Below are 21,157 nucleotides of genomic sequence, written 5' to 3'. Positions count from 1 at the left end.
ATTAAATTCTAACTACAAACTATATCACGCCTTCACAACAAATAATAATGCACACAAGTTGTCTCAGTGATAACAAACAATATTACTCACAGATGATGCCGCTTATCAGCTTGTGAAGGCATGGATGGCAACAGATTAACGGAGGTGAAACTGCCTCTCGCTAGATCTTACAGAGTAAAAAAAAAAATACACAAAAACAACCACTAGAGGGCAAACTGCTGCAGAACAGAAAATACCTAATGCCAGCATAACGTAACTAAAGACCAAGATAGGAACCCGATAATATCCTTTACATTAAATGTATGGTATGATACAGTAAAGGAGTTCAGGATTGGCAAAGAGCTTGGTTTGCTAAAATGGATAGCCTTCGATGAATAATTTAGACCAGGAAAATTGGATCTTGGTTTTAAAAATTGGAATGAAAAGGGAATCACAGCAATTTGTTTATTAATCAAAAAAGGAGAAATTAAAAGTTTTGAAGAATTAAAACGGGAATACAACTTAAAAAAAACAAGGATTTCTACAGATACTTACAGGTGAGAGATTACTTTAATAAAAACATAAAAATAGAGGAAGACAAAATCCATCCTATTATAAAAATAATTATACTGGCATATAAAAGTGTTATTCCAGAAACAGTGTCCACCCTATACAAATGTTTGATGGAATCAAGACAGGAATCAACTGTATATGTTAAAGTAAAATGGGAAAGAGAGCTGAGTGAAGAAATCACTGAGAGGGTGTGGTATGAAACATGGAAAGAACATAAGAATACAACTCACTCATTGAGGTGGAGAGAATTCATCTGGAAAAATCAAATTCGCTATTTTATTACACCTAAGATTAAAAATAAACAAACCAATACACAACAACAATGTTGGAGGCTGTGTGGATGGGATGAACCAGACCATACACACATTTTCTGGAAATGCAGAAAAATTCACACTTTCTGGGTTAAAATTCACTCGGCTCTCTGTGATATATTAGGTTATATTATTCCTAGAACCTGCCTTGTTTTGTACTTGGAAGGTACTGTAGATGTAAAGGATCGTTACCTGGCTAAGATTCTCCTTTTGGCAGCAAAGAAGGCCATCACCAAAAACTGGCTTAAGACAGAAACACCAGGAAAGCAGCAGTGGGTAGCAATTGTGGAGGACATTATGGAGATGGAGAACCTTACATATAAACTGAAATTAAAGGAAGAACGCTTTTTGAAGGACTGGGGAAAATGGTTGACGTACAACGGAAGGGGAAAAAAAGACTGAACTGAATGAAGATGAGCATACAAAAAAAAAAGTGAAATGAACGATGGAAATGTTTGACACCACAAGCATGTTTCCTTTTTTTTCTTTTGTTTTACTTTATCTTATTTTTCTAATTATTATTCTATATGTGTCTATATTTTTATACATATATATATATTTGTTTGTTTCTTTTTCTTTCTAATTTCACTGTCTTGAGTTTGTGACTCTCTTTGTATGCTGTTATTCTGAAGAAACTGTATGCGTAATGGACAGGTGAGTTGTTCAAATAAATAAAATAAAAAGTTTTAAAAAAAAAAGAAATAGTCTTCTCTGAGCGCTGCCTGTGGTCTGGTAGAGAACCACAGCCAGTGTCTGATTTTTTAAAAAACGGTCATAAATATCACATCTGCTGCCAGCCTTTAAGAAGCTCAGTTCTGCACTGCGTCTGCTTCCTGTCATTTCCCAAACCAAGGAAGGGAAATTCAAGGAGGAAACATCTACAGTCTATCAGTATAACCAGAAACTCCCTGTGATATTAAAGACAAACATCACTCCTGCTTTTAAGCAATATTTTAATTAGATTGTAATATAAATGTATCTCACCAAGTGCTGCTGGATGAATGCAGATGGTAAATTCTACTTTTACATTTTTTAACATTTAATTTTCTAAAGAAAAAAAGAAAAAGAAAACAATAATAAATTAAATCAGTCACCTGGACATAAAAATAACTTTATCACAATAAGTCATAGATATGCAAAGCTAGTTGCGCTGTAAACGCATGCCAAAGTTATTTTAGTCAGTCAGATAAATATATAAATGTTCACTACAGTATGCCCAATTTTCTTGGCATCTGTCACAACCACGAGGGAACACCAAGCTCAGCACAGCAGGAAGTTGCCGCTGACAATAATACATTTACAGAGTAGGTCACTGATTTAACACTGGAATCTGATAACACTGTCAAACTGAATGGAGGTTGAAAAAAAGAACAGATCAAAGTCAATCCAGCATGGCAACCCTAAAACCGAAGAATCAAAAGTCGCTGCAGCAGAACTACAGATACTTTTTTTTTAGAGATTGTAATCATCTTCTTTAAAAAACTACCAACAGAAAGTTTCGCAAAACGTAATACTGTCATGGTCCTGGGCCGTGTTGGCCCAGTATTCTTCTCTTGTATTTTTTGTATTCAGTTCCCTGTTTAGGTTCTGTTTCCGGAGTTGCCCTGTTATGTTGTTCCCTGTGTGCTTTCCCTTTGTGACTCTCACCCCCTGTGTGCCCCTCTATGTATTCATGAGCCCTTGTCCCCTTTCGTGTTTTATTCCATGTTTCCCCCAGCCTGTTATGTCTGTGTTCTCCCCGTGCTCTCTCCTCCTGTCTGAACCTCTGTACTTCCTGTTTTACTTTGACAGTCTCTCGTCAGTATGCGTCATGTTGTGTTCACTCCTGCCCTGTCTCGTTATGATTATCTGTGTCAGCTGTGTTCCCCGTGTGCTCCCACTTCCCTCGTTAACCCTCTGTGTATTTATGTCTGCGTCTCCCTCAGTTCTGTGTCGTAGTCTCCCTCATAGCTGCGTGGATTTCCCTGTGTCTCTCTGCAAGTGTTAGTTATTGTTCCCGGTTTAAGTTTTGTATTTCTTGTGATCTGCCTTCCAGCATTAAAGCTGTGATTTTGAGTTTATCCCCTGAGTCCGTGAGTTTGCATTTTGGGTCCTCATCCTGCCTGCCACACAGCCGAATCATGACAAATACACTAACAAACTGCATACACTCTATTAATAGCTTGTAGAACCACCTTTAGCAGCAATAATTTGAAATTTTCTGTATGAATGTATCAATGGAGGAATTTTGTCCTTCTCTTTCTAGCTTTGTTTTGCTTTGAGTTTTCCGCACATCCATTTATGCACAGCTCTCTTAAATGGTAAATGGCCTGTATTTATATAGCGCTTTACTAGTCCCGAAGGACCCCAAAGCGCTTTACATATCCAGTCATCATAAGGTCCCAACACAGCATTTTAATCAGGTTTCAGTCAATGCTACACGTTGATTATTTTCTTTTTGTGCCATTGAGACAGATGGTCTCATATTTGACTCCAGAATAGAGGGGTTCATGGTCAACTTATTGACTCACAGCATTGCACAGAGTCCTGTGAAAACTTTCTTTTTCACATGACGGTAATTGCACTGATCCCAGACCATCTGTCAATGGGAGAAGCCTAAAGCTAAAAACTATCTAAGATCCAGCTCTAGAAGATAAGGGCAGGAAGGCTCAACACAAAATACTTCAGGACATTCAGGAATACTTCTGTCACTCTGACAGCAAACAAACCCAGCAGAAAAATGGATGAGGTAAATGAAGGACAATAAGTTTACCCGACAACAACATTTAGAAACAATCAGTCTGAACCTTCAACTAAAAATCTGTCTTAGACACATGCAACTGTAAAGAAATTTACCAAAACCTTTATGTAAGAAACACAATAAGAACAGGAAAGGTGGTTACAGAAGCTCTTTTTTTACTGTGTCTTTTCAACCCATGACTGCCAGGAGTTCGTGGATGAAAGAGGAAGTCGTTTGAGTTGTTCTCAGCTCTTAAAGGTATCGTATAAAAGACGAAATAAAGGTCATTTCTGGAGCTTGTGACTTCCTTTCAGACCACTCTTATGCAATAATGTTTTCTGGCCTTACTAAAAATAAGATCCAGCCACGCACCCTGAAACCAGCAAGCACCTGCATCCCAGGGAGGGGCAGCAGCATCCAGTGGTAGTGAAGGGAAACCTCTTCCTCCATGACCATGTCCCACAGGGGCCAAGGCTCAGCAAACCCCAGACCCAGGTCTGGAAACTGTAAAACACTGTAAATACATTTGCAAAAATTGCAACAGTATTATACCTCTGTGGTAGAAACATTTTTTGCTGTGGAAAAATGTTCTTCCTGTAAAATTATGTTAAAAATATTCTCACGAGCAAAATTGGTTTCAGTCTAAATCATGCATAGTGCTGAATTATACCTTTAAAACATATTTATTTGATGCATACGGTGCAAAAGTATTTGTTTTCTCATTCACTTCTTTTTTTTGGAAATACCACAAATATGCTTCCGATGAACATATCTCTGCAATTTATTTATTTAAGCTCCTGCTGTCTTATTGGATGTGACACAATGCATCACCCTGCTGCCTGTCTAGGAGGAAATAGAGCTCCCCAGAAATGTAATTGAGATAGAAATATGAGGTTAAGTGCTCTTGCTCAGGGTGATTATCACACTTTGGGGTCTCCATCAGTTCCCGGTGGCACCTTCAGCCAACAGCTCATTAAATCCCGAGTCTCTTTAACCGTTCCTCTTTTACAGCTGGTGACGTGTGTGTGTGTGCATGGTCTTTGGGACACCTGTTCCATCATCATCTGTTACATGTATTAAATCCTTTAAAATACAGAACTGTGCAAAAGTCTTGATTTTTTTTCATGGTAAAGGAATTTACAGAAACATGCAAAAATACAATAAAGCAAATCTTGTCATTTTGTTCTTCACTTTCTAGGGAGCTTGACATTTAATATTTGGTATGACCACCTTTGTTCTTCAAGACAGCCTGAAATCTCTTAGGAAGCGTTCCAGTAAGGTCTTTAATCAGTCTTAATAGTTCTCTGGGCTTCTTAAAATACACTCAAAGTTCTTCTTTGTATGTTAGCTGCCCTTTTTTCTGTTCACTAAAGATAAAAAGATGCTTAAAGACACAATTTAAAATGTATTCTTTGCTAAGTTATGCACAGACACAGCACTGGTTCATCCCTTGACTTAGTGTGTACCGTTTTTATGTTTGAATAATTCATAGCTAAGTGATAAATAGGGATGGGTATCGTTTAGGTTCTATCCGATACCGGTGCCAAACCGGTACTTTTGAAACGGTGCTGGTACTTAAAGAATGGAGAACACAAACTTTGTCCAAAAACCTCTCATGTTTAGCTGTTTTTTTGTAAAAAGATAACAATGTTAGCCTTTTCTGCAGCTATAGGGCATATATGGTATCACTCTTGGCTGGAAGCAGTGCTTAATCAATGGAAAAGACACAAACTTTGTCCAAAAACCTCTCATGTTTAGCTGTTTTCCACTTTTTCTTTGGTCATTTTAGCCTTTTTGGCCAGGGTGAAGGGAGCATCTGCCATCAAACAAGAAGACAGCCGCATGTAACTACGGTGCTAGTTCACCTAACGTGCATTAATGTAATAACGTGGTTAGCCTACTCAACGTAAATTACACACGAACAACATTAAGCTACTCACGCAGAGAAGAACGGCTGCTGCTGCCGTCATCATCCATCATCATTTCTGCTACACTGGCAGGGCTAGGGGCCAGGACTCTATTCTTCGGGTTCTTGGGGGATGTTGCTAACTCCGGGTTCGGTGTTGTGCCAAAAAGTGATTGTCTACCAAAAATGTCATTAACATTAAGTATGTCTTTTGTAAGAGTAAGTTGGCCAGAAGGACAGCAGAAATGGCAGCAAATATTAAAATAGTTCTGTAAAAATATTTTAACTGGGGATAAAGGACCAGATTGGTTATAATGGAAGTACAATAACACAGAGTTGTAAAGATACTTGAAAAAACAGATAATTTTTTAATTCTATATATAACCACTTTGTAAATGCTGTTCACCAAAGTCTATTTACCAACATACGTAAAGATATTACACATAAAAAATACACAGAAATATTGGAAATCAGTTTTTGGCACAACACCGGTAACAGGCACCACACCCGCACTCGGTGCTCGGTCTTGCAGCAAGCTATCAAATACGGTGCATTTCTCGGCTTTTAAAAAAACGCTATGCGTCACCAGGTGTTTCATCAGACTCGAGGTGTTACCTGCTTTGCACAGTATCACCTTAAAGCACTTGTTGCAGGCTGCTGAGTTTTCATCTTTTGCTGTGAAGTACAGCCAGACTTTTGACCGCTTCGCCTTGGGCATTTTTAATCTGTAGCTCTGCTCTAAAAGAACGTACGTACCTGGGCCCGCCTACTGTCCTTGGAAAGGTAAAATGATTGGCTAGAATCCAAAGTGTATGACAGCTCAGGAAAAAAAAAAAAGCACCGAAATGTGCGCTGCTTTTTGGTCTGGTTACTACCGCTTGTGTCAGAACCGGATACCGGTACCCATCCCTCGTGTTAAATGGCTTAACGAACAAAACAACCACATTCCTTTAAAAATGGTCAGGTGAAATACCAAAATATGAAGACATATGGGGCGGTTTAAGACTTTTGCAGTGTCATGCATGTAGTTTTAGATAGCAGCATTTCAATCTAGTGAACTGGGCCCAGTACAACTTGTTTAATGTTAATATATTTATCATACTTTATATTACATAGTAGATTTTTCTGCCATTACTGAGTTTGGTTAGATTCATAATATGTTAAAATATCAGGTGTACTCCTTTATGACGTCCTAAAATAAACATTTATGAGCTTGAAATGTTGACACAATGCCACGATCTGTAATGGCAGATCGTGTGGTGAGAGGAGGAGGACCCAAATGCAGACACTGAGGCGTGAGTGAGGAGGAACAGAAGGCGAGCCGTTAATTGGGGCTGATAAAGAATCCAAAACAAAGGGCAAAACAATTCAACACTAAACTAAACCTAAACTGGGAAAACTAGAAAATAAACAAGACAACCTTAAAAATGAAAACCTGGGCTGGATACGAGGAAACCTAGAGACATGACAGATAGCTAAACACATAAATACATGTGAGGGTGACGAAGAAGGAAACACACGGGAAACACAGCTGGGAATAATGAACATAGTGACAAGACAGGACGAAGCAAAGTGGACACACTGAACATGGGACGCAAGACTGTCAAAATAAAACAGGAAATGATGGAATGCGATACTGACACATGAGCTTGACACAGGAGTGGAGGAAAGGCAGACAAGAGAGGGAGCGAGTGAACATGACGACAAGGGAGACATGATGGGATGAACACGATGAGGGGAATGTGGGAATAGAAGAGGGAAACAAGACATAGGGACGCCCACATGAACACGCACAAACACAGACACACAGAGAGGGACGCAGAGGACAGAGACACAAGGGAACCTAATAAACAAAGAACTAAACAGGGAATAGAAGAAACTTAAAACCAACTAACTTTAAACTAATAATGAACCATAATACAAAAAATCTTTAAAACACAGGAAACTCAAACAGCTGGGTCAAAAGGACCATGACACACAATATGTGATAAGTTTCCATGGTGATTAATGAGTCTTGTAATTAGCTTGAATCAGTCACCCTGAAAGAAAACCATGTGTTAGCATTGTTGGGACTACAGTTGTGTTATGGAGTAATACTTACTTTACACAAAATAATTCTTCCAGACTGGAAAAAGCCTTTAAGCCAACAACTGCCATGTTCCATTTTGGCATTAAAAGTTACAGGTACACACTGTTAGCTCAATGTTGCTCTTTCCTAACAGGGGAGACAGCAGGTTTATAATGGTCTGTGTATTTTGCCAACTTGGTTGACTTGACCTAGTTACTTGTTTGATTCGATTCAATTTTATTTATATAGCGCCAAATCACAACAACAGTCGCCTCAAGGCGCTTTATATTGTAGAGTAGATCGTACAATAATAGATACAGAGAAAAGCCCAACAATCATATGACCCCCTATGAGCAAGCACTTTGGCGACAGTGGGAAAGTAAAAATTCCCTTTTAACAGGAAGAAACCCCCAGCAGAACCAGGCTCAGGGAGGGGTGGGGCCATCTGCTGCGACTGGTTGGGTTGTGAGAAGGAAGACAGAATGAAAGACATGCTGTGGAAGAGAGACAGAGGTTAATAACAAATATGATTCAATGCAGAGAGGTCTATTAATACATAGTGAGTGAAGGAAAAACTCAATGCATCATGGGAATCCCCGGCAGCCTATGTCTATTGCAGCATAACTAAGGGAGGATTCAGGGTCACCTGGTCCAGCCCTAACTATATGCTTTAGCAAAAAGGAAAGTTTTAAGCCTAATCTTAAAAGTAGAGATAGTGTCTGTCTCCCGAATCCAAACTGGAAGCTGGTTCCACAGAAGAGGGGCCTGAAAACTGAAGGCTCTGCCTCCCATTCTACTTTTAAATACTCTAGGAACAAGAAGTAGGCCTGCAGTGTGAGAGCAAAGTGCTCTAATAGGGTGATATGGTACTACAAGGTCATTAAGATAAGATTCATTTAAACTAACATAATCATCCTGCTGCAACCAGGTTTCTGTAAGGCAAAGTAAATCGATTTGTTGATCAATTATTATTATACTTGTGCAACTAAGGAATTGTCTGGAAGGTCTCACATTTTATTTCTGACATGCTGTGATGAAGCAAAACATTTGCGCAGACTTGGAATACATTCATTAACCGAGGGTGGCTGAATGGCAGCGTGTTTGTCACGGCCCGCGGGGTGAGCCGTGTGGTGTAGGAGGAAAAGGACTCAAAATGCAGGCAGTTGACTGGTGATGAGAGTGATGTTTATTTACAACAGTGGAGTGACAGAACAGGCAGTGAGAAATGACTAAGGACTGAAAAAACCTAGACTGGGAAAACTAAAGGGCAAACCTGAGCGGTGGACGGAGGGAGGGAGGGAGGGAGCCGTCGTTACACCATGAAACACAGACAATCCGACGACGAACAAAAGCCAACACACACTATAAATACACACTAGGTAATGAGGAGATGACATGCAGGGGTGGACACAGCTGAAATTAATGGACATAACGAGAAGCAGACCTACAAAGTAAAACTGGAAACACACAGACTGTTTTACAACAAAAAACGCAGGGACCTGAACGGAGCACAGAGGGGAGACACAGGTAGGGATAATAAACACGACCACCAACCCAAAGAATTAATACAGAATCAGAATAAACACCAAACACAAGATGAAACCAAAATGAAACAAAACGCTAGGTCAACGATCCAGGATCATGACAGTGTCCTCACAAGTCTAAATTATAAATGTGGCTTGTGCATCTATTTCCATTTTGTCCATGAACATTTGGTCGGACCAACTTGAAAATCAGATGATGAATCTCAAGGGCTTTTCCCAGGCACAATACTTTTATTTATGGCTGTGCATTAACTCCAAGTGAGCTAATGCCCTTGAGTGACTGCATGTTTTCTCTACCTGGTGTGTGTGTGAGAGCTAAAATAAGTGGTAGAGTGCTGAGTGTTGGAGGTGTCTCTCCAGAGAGAAACTGAAAGAATATCATTGCACTTCACTGTCAGCTGCATTGCAGAACACCCTGCTGAGGACATAATCGCATTCTAGCCAGGACACGCACACACTAGAGGGTTATGATCATTTATATACAAATCTGGCGATTTTTCAGGTTGATATTGGCATTTTTACTGCATATCAGCCTGGTAATGCACTCCACCTTGAACATGATGGAATCATTTCCTGAACAGAGAACAAATTTCTTCAATCTGCTGCGCATAAAAAGAACGTGCACTATTAACTGTGGAAGCAACTGGTCTTGCATTACTCTCAGTGAATTCATACATTATATGATTATTCTTTTGGCACAGCGCAATTTAATGCATCATGTGTGATCCTGCATTTGTGATGGTTGCACCTACAGCCATTTATCTTAATCATTTTTAACAAACATTCAAAATAAGCACATGAAATAAAGATAAACATCTTGACGTTGACCTTTTCTGTATTTCGATTACACGTGCTTCATTTTTGTTAATTTTTCTGAATTTTGCTGAAAATTTTAATTAAATTAACTGTACTTTAATTCATATGACATCATTTCTTTTGAGTTAAGTGACTCACTGGGTTTTCTGCTCTTAATTTCCATTTGGTTTCTCTGAGCATTATATGGTCTGACCTAGTGGTGAATTTGCTGGGAAGAATTGCAAGGTGGTCACACATGCTAATAATCATATGTAGTTAAGTGCATTTGACTAGCAGCATATGGCTACTGTTTTTCCTGTGAAGTCCTATGGAAACAGTAATGGTGTATTTATGTTTTCCACACACTGCTTCTGCACTTTGGCTTAATTGCTGTTGAATAAATGATGACATGGTGCAAAATCTCATATCGCTGTTCATCAGAGATCATATTTACAAAATTTCAAGACCTGCTAAAAACTAGAAAAACTGTTTTTATTATGTCCTGATATGTAAACAGCATTTATAGAGGGTGTACTTCCTTCCTGTAAAGGGTAAGAATTTAAATACTTTTTGATGTCTTAAACTCAGCCAAATAAAAATGAGTCAGCATGCTAAATATCACTCCAACATATCCAATGGGAACATTTTAATTAATCCTCATAACCTTTTGGTTTAGGACTCAGGAGAGATGTATATAAGGTCCAGAGGTGTGGACTCGAGTCACATGACTTGGACTCGAGTCAGACTCGAGTCATTAATTTTATGACTTTAGACTTGACTTGAAAAAATGTTCTAAGACTTGTGACTTGACTTGGACTTTTACACCAATGACTTGGGACTTGAATTGGACTTGAACCGGTTTACTTGAAAAGACTTGATATTTTACCCCAAATATAAAATTTAACTTGCATATTATATAGAGATTGAAAATGTGACGTCATTCACGGGTAGAACCGCAAAGGATTCTGGGAACTCGTGGCAAGCGGTACTAGCGCACGCAGGCTTTCAATTAAAATCAGTTATACAGCGATAAAAAGAAACACAAAAATGTCAAGAAGCTGTTGTATTATTAACTGCAATAGCCGGTCGCATGACAGCCACGGGAAGCCGACGGGTAAAGAGATCGGTTGTTATCGGATTACGTCGTTGAAGAGAAATTGTTCATGTTTCCGAAGTAACAAAGACGCGACGGATGGCCTGGATTGCAGCCATTCAAAGACCAAATATAACGTCCCAGAACACTCCAGCTCACAGGTTAGTCTGCTCCAAGCATTTACACGAAGGTCAGTGTTTTTTAGTAGTTAATACGTCATTTTCATAACATAATTGGTGATATAGGTTACAAGCAAGAACAGAAATTGTCACGCTATGCTCCTTTGTTTATTGTGCATAAATAGTGAATTGTCCTGACACAATATTGCGTTTCGCTTCTGTTATTATGGTACATTGACAAAAACATACTTTTATTCACAGGATAAAACAGGTTTTTTGTATCACTAATTGCCCAGTACGATTACAGCATACAGTATTATTGTCACTGCTACATTTCTGTGATGGGTACCAGAAATTATTTCCACTACTAATTAATTACCGTTGAGCTCAAAGGTCCTATTAATAAACTGTTAAGGAATGTGTATTTATGACGACAATTTGTGAGACTGGTAAACTTATGATACGTACGATGGTCTTTCGTTCTACACGGTGCATTTCAAGGTCCTGCACCCATCCGTCGGTAAACTGTACCTGGGCTTGTTGCAGTGACCTGAAGTTACTAAACTTCATGAGTGTATGCACTCACTCCAAGAACCGTATGATTATAAATATGCATATAAATATGCTAAGATGAGATAGCTGACTTCATCTAACTAGCAAATGTTGTCCAGGCTACGTTGGTGATACAGTTTTTTTTAATGTGTATGATATTTTTGTCATGCGATTTTAAAGCTGGTCCTACAACCGCATCCAAGAATAACATGCAGCTTATCTCAGAACTGTCGGTGAAAATTATTCTTGGAGCTAGGTTTAATTGAGCTGCATTTTAAAGAGGTGCAATTTCACAATTTGTGTATATTTTCTAAGTTCACTATTTTGTATGTGTTGAGAAAAACACAGATTTAAAAATTACATGGTCTAATATTTACATTTAGCATATAACTGCAACATTATTTTTTCGTTTGTTTTTTTTAAAGACTCGAAAGGACTTGAAATTCAAAGTTTCAGACTTGTGACTTGACTCGGACTTTTACACCAGTGACTTGAGACTCGACTCTGACTTGCCTGACATTACTTGAGACTTGACTTGAGACTTGAGGATAAAGACTTGAGACTTACTTGAGACTTGCAAAACAATGACTTGGTCCCACCTCTGATAAGGTCACTAATCATGAAATTCCAGTATTTCCTGTCGAAGTTTAACCTCTTGACAACCACAAGGCTGCCAGTCACTCGTTTAGTTTTTAGGCTGTATTTTAGTCCAAGAAAGCTATTTTCAGGACTGTGAAGAAGCACAGAAATGGCAACTCAAAGAGAAGTGGACTGGCACACACTAATTTGCATACAGGGGAAAAAGATTCAAGATGGTTAGTCACATGAAAAGAGGGAAGGGGGAGCACTGAGGGCCATGATGTAAAGTCTGCATTTAGCACAGAGCCTGAATTGTCTGGAATTCAGGGTCCCCAGATTATAGCACTGTGAATTTTACAGGCTCATTTGCAGTGAAAATAGTACAGATTTAAACCAGGGGACAATAAAATAATAATTTGCAGCAAATGGGAAAACTTCAAAGATGAATTCTGAATGTAAAAAGGTCTGTGCACCTCTGTCACCCATGGTAGGCAGGTTTTCATGAAGTTTTCAAATGAGGACTAAAATTGTGCTCCACTGCGTGTCGTCTGCAAGCTCGGAGAAAAAATGGCACACTGAAAACAATCGACACAAGCTTTGCAACTATGACTTATGTGACTGGTCAACAATGATGATTCACACTCATATAAAGATTCATTATTTTTTAGCAACAGTAAACAGTAAATCCTGTTTGAGGGTTAAACTAACTTTAAAAAAGGTTAATAAATGACAAAAAGCATTTTTTTAGGGTCTAAAATTTTGCCTGGTGTCAATGTGGACATGGAATCGCTTTTCACTTTTACTTGAGTTTTCCTCCTTCCATTCAATAGATATAGAAATGCTGATAACATTTTCAAACTTTAACCAACCTTCCCTAAGCCAGCAATCTTAAAAAGCCATGAAAACCACCCACAGTGCAAATATGTGTCATGAGTCCAGTTTGTGTCACTGCTTAGGTGCAGGGGTATGTTTTCACTCCCAGTTTTGGTTCAAAGGCAAAATTAATCAAAAACTACAAGGCTGAGCACCCATTCATATTCAGTGCAGATCCAAATAATATCTCTCTAAAAATAACTAAAAAGAAACGGCACATTTACCACTGCAGAAAATCCACTCTCTGTGTGTCTGACAGGTTTCTCTTATTTTTATTCTTTTCGCTCTGTGTTCTGTGCCCCATGTCTCTTTCTCTTTGTCTAAGTTGTGGTTTCCCTTGTTCCTTGTCTGCCTGCTTCTCTGCTAGCCTCCCTCCCTGACAGTTCGCCATCCATGTACACTCTCTTCATCCCCACTCTGCACGGTTTTGCGAGCCACCAGCTTCCTTCAACCTTTGGCCCTCACCTGCCATATCATCTCAAATGTACTTCCTAAGAAAAAGCAATAAAAAATATATTTTGCCTTTTAGCTCTAAGTCCGTGCCTTTCATTTCAGTTTTGACTGTTGATTTTAACTGAATGTCCTCATTTTTACCCTGCAAGACTACAAAGAACATATTGATCCATTATCAGTCTGTCATTAAATGAAGAAGTGTATAATTTGTGAAATCTTTAGAAAAATTCAATCCTCTGTGAAGTTTGATACCAAATGAGGCTTCTTGGAGTAACAGATGGTCTCAGATACAACACAAAATCCACTCTCAATCTCTATTTAAATATATATGTGTTAGATTTCAGAGGTTAAAGCCTTCTAAGTGTGTGAAAAACTACAAAGTAACAGGTGTAAGATAATAATGTAGCTATTGGGGGAAAAAGAAACTTTGGACACTGTAAGCATGTGACTTCCTGAGGTCTGCTTTGACTAGACAGGGCTAGGCCAGCTCGTACTCTTTTGAATTTATGCTAAACTAGGCTTATTAGCCATAATTGTAGTGTCAGGATAGTGAAGTATTTTCATGTAACTCTCATCATGAAAATAAAAGAACTCACAGTTTCAATTAAACTCCGGGCTTTTGGTGAGAGTTCTGTCTGCTAATTGTAGCATACCTGCTGACAATCTGTTTTTATATAAAACAAAACAAATTAAATACCTCATTATTTAAAAAAAACTATATACATTATATTGTTTTTGATAAAAGCTGGTGAAGGATTAGAGCAACCAGCAGCTCTTCCCTTGATAAGATTATACATTCATAAAAGTGCAACAAGTGAAGTCAAGCCAATTACATTAATCAAAAGCTTTCAGTGACTTCATGGAAATGCATCAGGCCTGCTAATGGTTTCCACTGTGACAGAACTTAAATGTGCCTAAAATGAAGCATCCCCTACTGCTGTCATTTGAAGTCCTTAGGTCTCATCTTAGGGTGATTCTTTTGTTCATTTACATTGTAATTCCAAGGATTATACAGTGCTCTACTGATGTGGAAAATACACACGAACCAATTATATAAATTAGCTACCCAGCAGAAGCACCTCTTATGTCAAGCTCAACGTTTTATTGGCTTTTTCACTTTAACTTTACAATTCAAAGTGCTTTGATTAATTTTAAAACGAGGGAAATACAGTGTGTGCAGCTACGGTATGATTATTAATGTCAGATCTGGTGCCGCTGCAAAAACATACATGGGGAAGACACTTCTTACTAACAGCAGATGTCAAATTCATACATTCAGAACTTTGGAGGTGGAAGAAGTCAACTAGCAGCAGAAACCATGTGGAAATATTCTTTGATTTTCTTATAAACTCTCAAAAACCTCTTTGTTTAAATATCATTCAGTTGGATTCTACCAAATGACCCCATTCCTTGGGGTAAAGTCCTGTTTATAAAATGTTCCACAACCCAATGAAAAATCTGTTTGCATCGTGGAGAAATTCACAAAATGTGAATTGTATGAATACAATGCTTCCCAGCACTATATACCTATTTTTCCCTCGCTTGTCCCTTTCACTCAGTGAGATTGTGTCTTCCTGCTGATTTCTGGCTGGAGCGAGCATAAAGGGAGTAATGGTTTTTAAATGTAATTCCAAATGCAATATTTCTATCAGCTCAACAAACATCAGCAGATGCATGCTAATCATCCAGCTAAGGAAATCCCAACAACTTGATTCTGTTCATCTGAACATATTGTTTTCAGTGAGAAACATTTCATCTCACATCCAAGTGCCTTCTTCTGTCTGGCAAGGCTTAAACTTAGTCACATAAACACATAATATTTAAAGTTTCAAAAGAAACCAACAGAGTCCATCTGACTGAAGTCATGCAATATAGTTGCAAATTCATAGATCAGCAGTCAACAATGCTGTATTACATGGAGAAACCTTTGGAATACAAGCGCGCTGATCCACACAGGTATGCACACGGGTGTTCACTGCTCGTAGACCCAAATTACACCTTTCTTGGCTGCTACTTCGAAGCACATCTGTCCTGCGTGCTGCACAACAACATTGAATATTTAGTATTTACTGCTGTTTACACTTAGCTAGATTAATGCGATGGTGTTGTGTTTAGTATGTTGCTTTGTTTTGTTGTTTTTTTGTCTTTTTTGCTTGTTTTCTATTCTTCTCTCAACAGGTGATCCAGGAGATTTTTATTTTTTTTCTCCCCCCCTTTCTCACTGTCCCTCTCCCCTTCTGTTTTTCCTTTCCTTCCTCTTTCTTTCTCCCTTTCCTATCCCTCACTCATGTCTGTCCCGTCTGTAACATCTGAAAATAAAATATAATGAATAATAAAAACAAAGATCGACCAAATGGACGAATACGGCAATGCCACGATGATCCATTTGGCAAAGTAAATCCATTGGGTATCCTTGTTGGTCTTCAGACAACAATTCTGATGGCTAAAGAACCAAATGGGACAGGCAGAAAAAAAAAAAAAAAAAAAAAAACAATGCTGTATTGCTCCTCTGACAATGTGACTCAGACTCCAGTCATAATGAAACAACTAATAAAACAGTGTGTCTCATTTACCCATGTTCTAATATGTGCTCATTATGTTTATGTTTAATTATCTTTATCAGTTTTGTTTATGTGTCGCAGTTACCCACATTATTAGAAGCACTTTATGGTAATAGCAGCTTATCATCAGACTTACTGACATTTGCTTTTTTCTTCTTGTGATCCTCTTCTATATATCCACCATCATCCTGTCAGCATCACTTGAACGATCCTTCCCTGCGCTTGCCCGCTGCTCTATTTTTCATTGAATAGAGTGAAAGAATATCCATCCTCTACTGTTACTTTCATTCTGCCTTTGTTAATAAATCTCCTAAATTTGTGTATGTGTCCAGTGTCTTCTTCTCAGCCCAATATTTCTGGTTGACTACGAACAGTGCTGAGAGTTTGCCTTTAATGTTTTGTAGTCTGACGAGGTCAAAATTTAACCGTGTGTGCAGAACTTCAAGCACCATGTCAGGCAAAGCCCAGGCACCCAGAAATATGAGCCCGATCAGGTGAAATCAGTAAAATACAGGGAGGTGATGATCTACTATCTGAAAGTGGAGCCAAAAATGATTTGTGTTTGGGGCGAGCGGCCCAGCCAAAGCTCTAACCCCATACAACATCTGTGGAGAGACAGGAAAATAGTGGCTGGGCCCAATAAAGGCAGCGAATATAATGTGGACTGTAAGTAAGGCGTGTATGTAAGCGTGGGTGTGAAAGATGTTCAAAATCTCTTGCTAAACTCTAATACAAATCATAAAAAAGAATGTCAGGGAACAGTGAATGATTGAAGGAAGATCTTATTCATGATATGGGTCATTTACAGTAACAAGTGGGTTTCAGTCTGAACAAGAAGTGCTTTTCTGACACCACAAAGAAACAAGAGATTGCTAAGATGTCAGTATAGGGCCTATGAAGTGCTTCAACATCATCTGAATCATCCTTCCTGAAGCAGACAATCTGACAAGCATGCCCACTTTATATAGCAATTGGTCAGACATCCAAAGGGGCAAACTGAATAGCTTTGGTTTTTCATTCTTCAAGCTGCAACTTTTGCCACTTCCCACATGTACAGCCGAGCACATCATAAAAGTGACTTTCTTAAAGTGTCTGACACACAAACAAATACACGGCAAGCCACAGATGTCAAGGAGGGAAGTCGAGACAGCCTTTCAGTCATTCAGAGTCAATGACGTGCAATCTTTCTAGACAAACTGTAGAACACACATGCAATGTTCTTTTGAAATGCCCTGAGACCTTTACAAGAAACCGCAATCAATTAACAGAACAGGAAACTTTCAAATCTCTAGAGAGGTTATTTGCATTTGCAACTGTGAAATGTCACCATATTTGAGTCACTGTATGATTATGTAGTGCAAAGCAGAGGTGGTAAGTAACAAAGTACAAATATACCATTCTACATATGATCATTTTAATCATATATTGGATTTCTATATGACGTGTTGTGAAACATACTGCAAAACAAATGAAGTGATACTAACACATGTTGCATGAAAATACTGGGAAGTTTTGTGCAGGATAAACAGATTAGTTTGCATTAATGTGGTGAATTCAGAGTAAAGCTCTGTGTTGGACTGCTGCACAGTGCTAGGTTAGATCCAGTATATCAGAGATGAATTTGCAATTAATCTGATGATGCTTAGATTAACTCACTGAATTCCAGCTTCATTCCAACTGTATACTGTCTAGTATAAAGACAGTATAAACAGTGTGGTGTCAGTGTAGGTGATGGAAATCAGCCAAGATAGCAGTGAAACATCTGCATACATCTGGCTGAATTCAGTTGTGTTAAGGTCAGCTGATCACAACATATACACTAAGAAAACCTACTGAAGCTCACGTTAGAAATGATTGATTTCTAACCCCCCACCCCCACCCACGTGGAGCCACTACGCAAATCTTAGGGGTCGCTCACCGAAAATCACCCTGCCTGTTCTCATTTTACTGTTTAGTTGTGGAGGCAAAGTCTACCATGTAGACAACAGACAATAGTTATTTTTTAAATTATCTTTCACTGCAGCTGTCCTATATAAAAATTAAAGCTAAGTACATTCATTAGAATCAGAATTTAGATTTGAATAACATTTATATTCTCATGTACAAACATTATTTTATTATTATATTAATATTCTACAAGGTTCTGATTACCTTTGTACAAAAATGGTTATAATTGTCCTCAATGAGCTACTTTGTGCTTTCCTACTTTGAGTACATTGCGGAGCCTGTACTTTTTCACTCTTACCTCAGTAAAGAAGTTGCTTCAGTACATCAACTTTTACTGGACTATTTTTAACACAGGTGTCTGTACTTCTACTGAAGTACAGAATGTCTGTACTTTTGCCACATGTGGTGCTAAGTTACCAGCTACAACTAGCTAGCTTAGTTTGCAAGTGCAAAGCACTGACAAGGATACCTGCTAGTGTAACAGCAGTCTGGCGAGGAAGGAGTGGCTAGCAGGTCCAGCGGGCATGTGGTGTGGAGGAAGGCTGGCTGGATAACTTGAAGCCAGTCAGTTAAATCAAACAACAGACCTTTATTCGTTGTCAGCCATACAAGCCAGGCCTCCACGGCTCTACTCGGTCCGTACATACATGCGTTACAACGGTAAGGTTTCACCTGAAAACAGAACATGAGCAGCATGGAATGGCTGCCGCTAGAATCACGCACCCACTAGGAGACTCCCACAACTACTACAATAGTAGGGCAACCCCCCCTAAACAAATAAAGTAACAAATAAAATATGAGAAATTCTTAACAAAACTGGAGCTAAACACTGTTTGGAGGAGTTGCCAAATTATCTGTCAGATATTTACACTGAACATTTTTCCAAAAGGCAACAATAGTACAAACAACTTAAGGTGTCCAGTTAACAGACTTGAATAAGCAAAGGTGAAGCCCAGTATACAGCAGCTGGCTGCAGTACAAATGCTGATCATAAATCTTAGAATCTTCAAAGAATTAACAGATTTTCTGATAGACCTATGGAATTATGGAAAATAAAAACTAGATTTGTACAAAAACACAAAAACATTTTTTGGGGGGGGGGGGGGGTGCAATAAATAAAACAACTAAGATTCTGAGCATGGTCAACACAGAGTGCAGTTGTCTATGTGTATCCAAAGGGGTCACCATGGTCACTGGCTGTATACCAAGTTGACTATCACATTTGCCAACACTGATTGCATTCATGTTTATGAAAGGTCAGTGGAGTTTACATCAACATTTCCCGGAGCTCTGAGCTAAACTGTTTGTGACAGTGTGACTATGAACCTTTTAATAAATATTACAGCTGAAGCTGGGTAAGCTGACCTGAACCCTCCCTAGGCTGCTGGGTGACTGGCATTAGATTTATTTAAAATATGTGCAGCAGGTACCATTTTCTGGGATGTACGTGAGTTATAATCAGTTCAGGTCTGTCAGTTATGTCTACCCCAAGACAGCCAATAATAGCAGCATGTTTTCTCTGACAGCAGTGACTGGCTGAAGGGAAACTTGAAGCAAAGAAGAATTTCACTTATAAAAGCAAAGACTGACATGCTGTGTCAATATGTCCCTCAAAAATTTGACAGTGAGCCTGTTAGTGATTATACTGGATACTTTCAAAGGAATCATTCGCATAGATTTGCTGAAGCCACAAATAAAAACATGACGCCAGTCAAGGACTCAATTTCCAATTGACAGCTGATCTTTGGGCAAGCAAGTGTTCACCTGTCTAGTGCATACATGATGTAAGTGTTGGCAGAAATTACTTAGATTGCCATCCCATTAAATCTCAGATCGCTGCAGTAGGTCCAACAAGTTTTGGAGAAAGTTTTTCTTTACTTAAGATCAATACAGAGACGGCACAGAGCGAGGAAAAGATCAAGGAGATGATGCTGACGATCAGCGTTAAGAGCATAGCTTGTGGGAGGGCATACAGAGGTAAAGACCGTGATCCTGATTACAAAAGGCCAGCTGGGAGGTTGCTCAGAGTGAAGGAGTAGAGATCCTTCACACAGGCAGTGTTAATCAACTCCAGTTTTCAGAAAAACAGTGACCTGAGAGCTATGCTCCTCTCCTTTGATTCAGGAGAAGATGATGCTCGATGCTGCGTCTGCTGACCTGGCTAAGTTTTAAGTTTTAAGAAAACTTAGCCACATTCTTTTTGATTGATATTTCCTTCTTGCATACTTCAACACTGCACGGATAGTTTTCTTCTGATTTAATACTATTGGTGTCCAGAGTTAATCATGCAGTCATTATGTTGACATTTCGCCAACATGTACTGATCAGAGTAGCTCATCAGGCTACAGTAGATCAGTTTAATGACCTGCTGTAGCCTCTTTTCTTTGAAAAAGTGTTTCTTTTCACAGTAACTGAAGATTTGATTCACTGGGTATGAAATTCTGCTCTTGGGTTCAAGAACTCTTTACATAATATTAGCATTCATTAAATATTTTCATAAACCTTGGTAATATGTTTATTATACTATATAGTAATTAGAAAAAAATGTTAGATTTAAGTTGATTCTATTCATCTGGTTCATCTAATGATCATGCTTAATGATTAATGAAGTTATGGCTATTATTGTAAACTTTTCATATGTAGATCAGCAAATTATAATATTAGTCAAAGATACCCAAGTAAATTCAAAGTGCAGTTTTTAAAGGATCATTTCAGGTTTTAAAGGAAATCCTAAAAGGTTGATTCTGTTCATCTGGACGTAGCGTTTTCAGTGGGAGAAACGTTTCGTCACTCATCCAAGTGACTTCTTCAGTCTCAGCTGACTGCAGGTTTCCCCAATCTTATAAACAGTACATTTGCATAATGACTGAAACCAGCCCACTGAAGGAACAATGGATTGGGAGGTCAGTTCCTTAATTATAATTATGCAAATTCTCATGACCATTGATCAACAACCACTGATCAAAGACCACTGATCAATGGTCATGAGTACCATTCACAGAGAATTGGGGAATGTCTGCAATCACATCATTGTATGATGGCAAAAGATGTACCATTAGGCCCCCTCCTCGATTCAGAGATGGTC

Source organism: Copadichromis virginalis, linkage group LG12, assembly GCF_057382275.1.
Source record: "Copadichromis virginalis isolate Kocher_CV1m ecotype Utaka linkage group LG12, C_Virginalis_male_GT1.1, whole genome shotgun sequence".
NCBI lineage: Eukaryota > Metazoa > Chordata > Actinopteri > Cichliformes > Cichlidae > Copadichromis > Copadichromis virginalis.
This window is presented reverse-complemented; position numbering follows the sequence as displayed.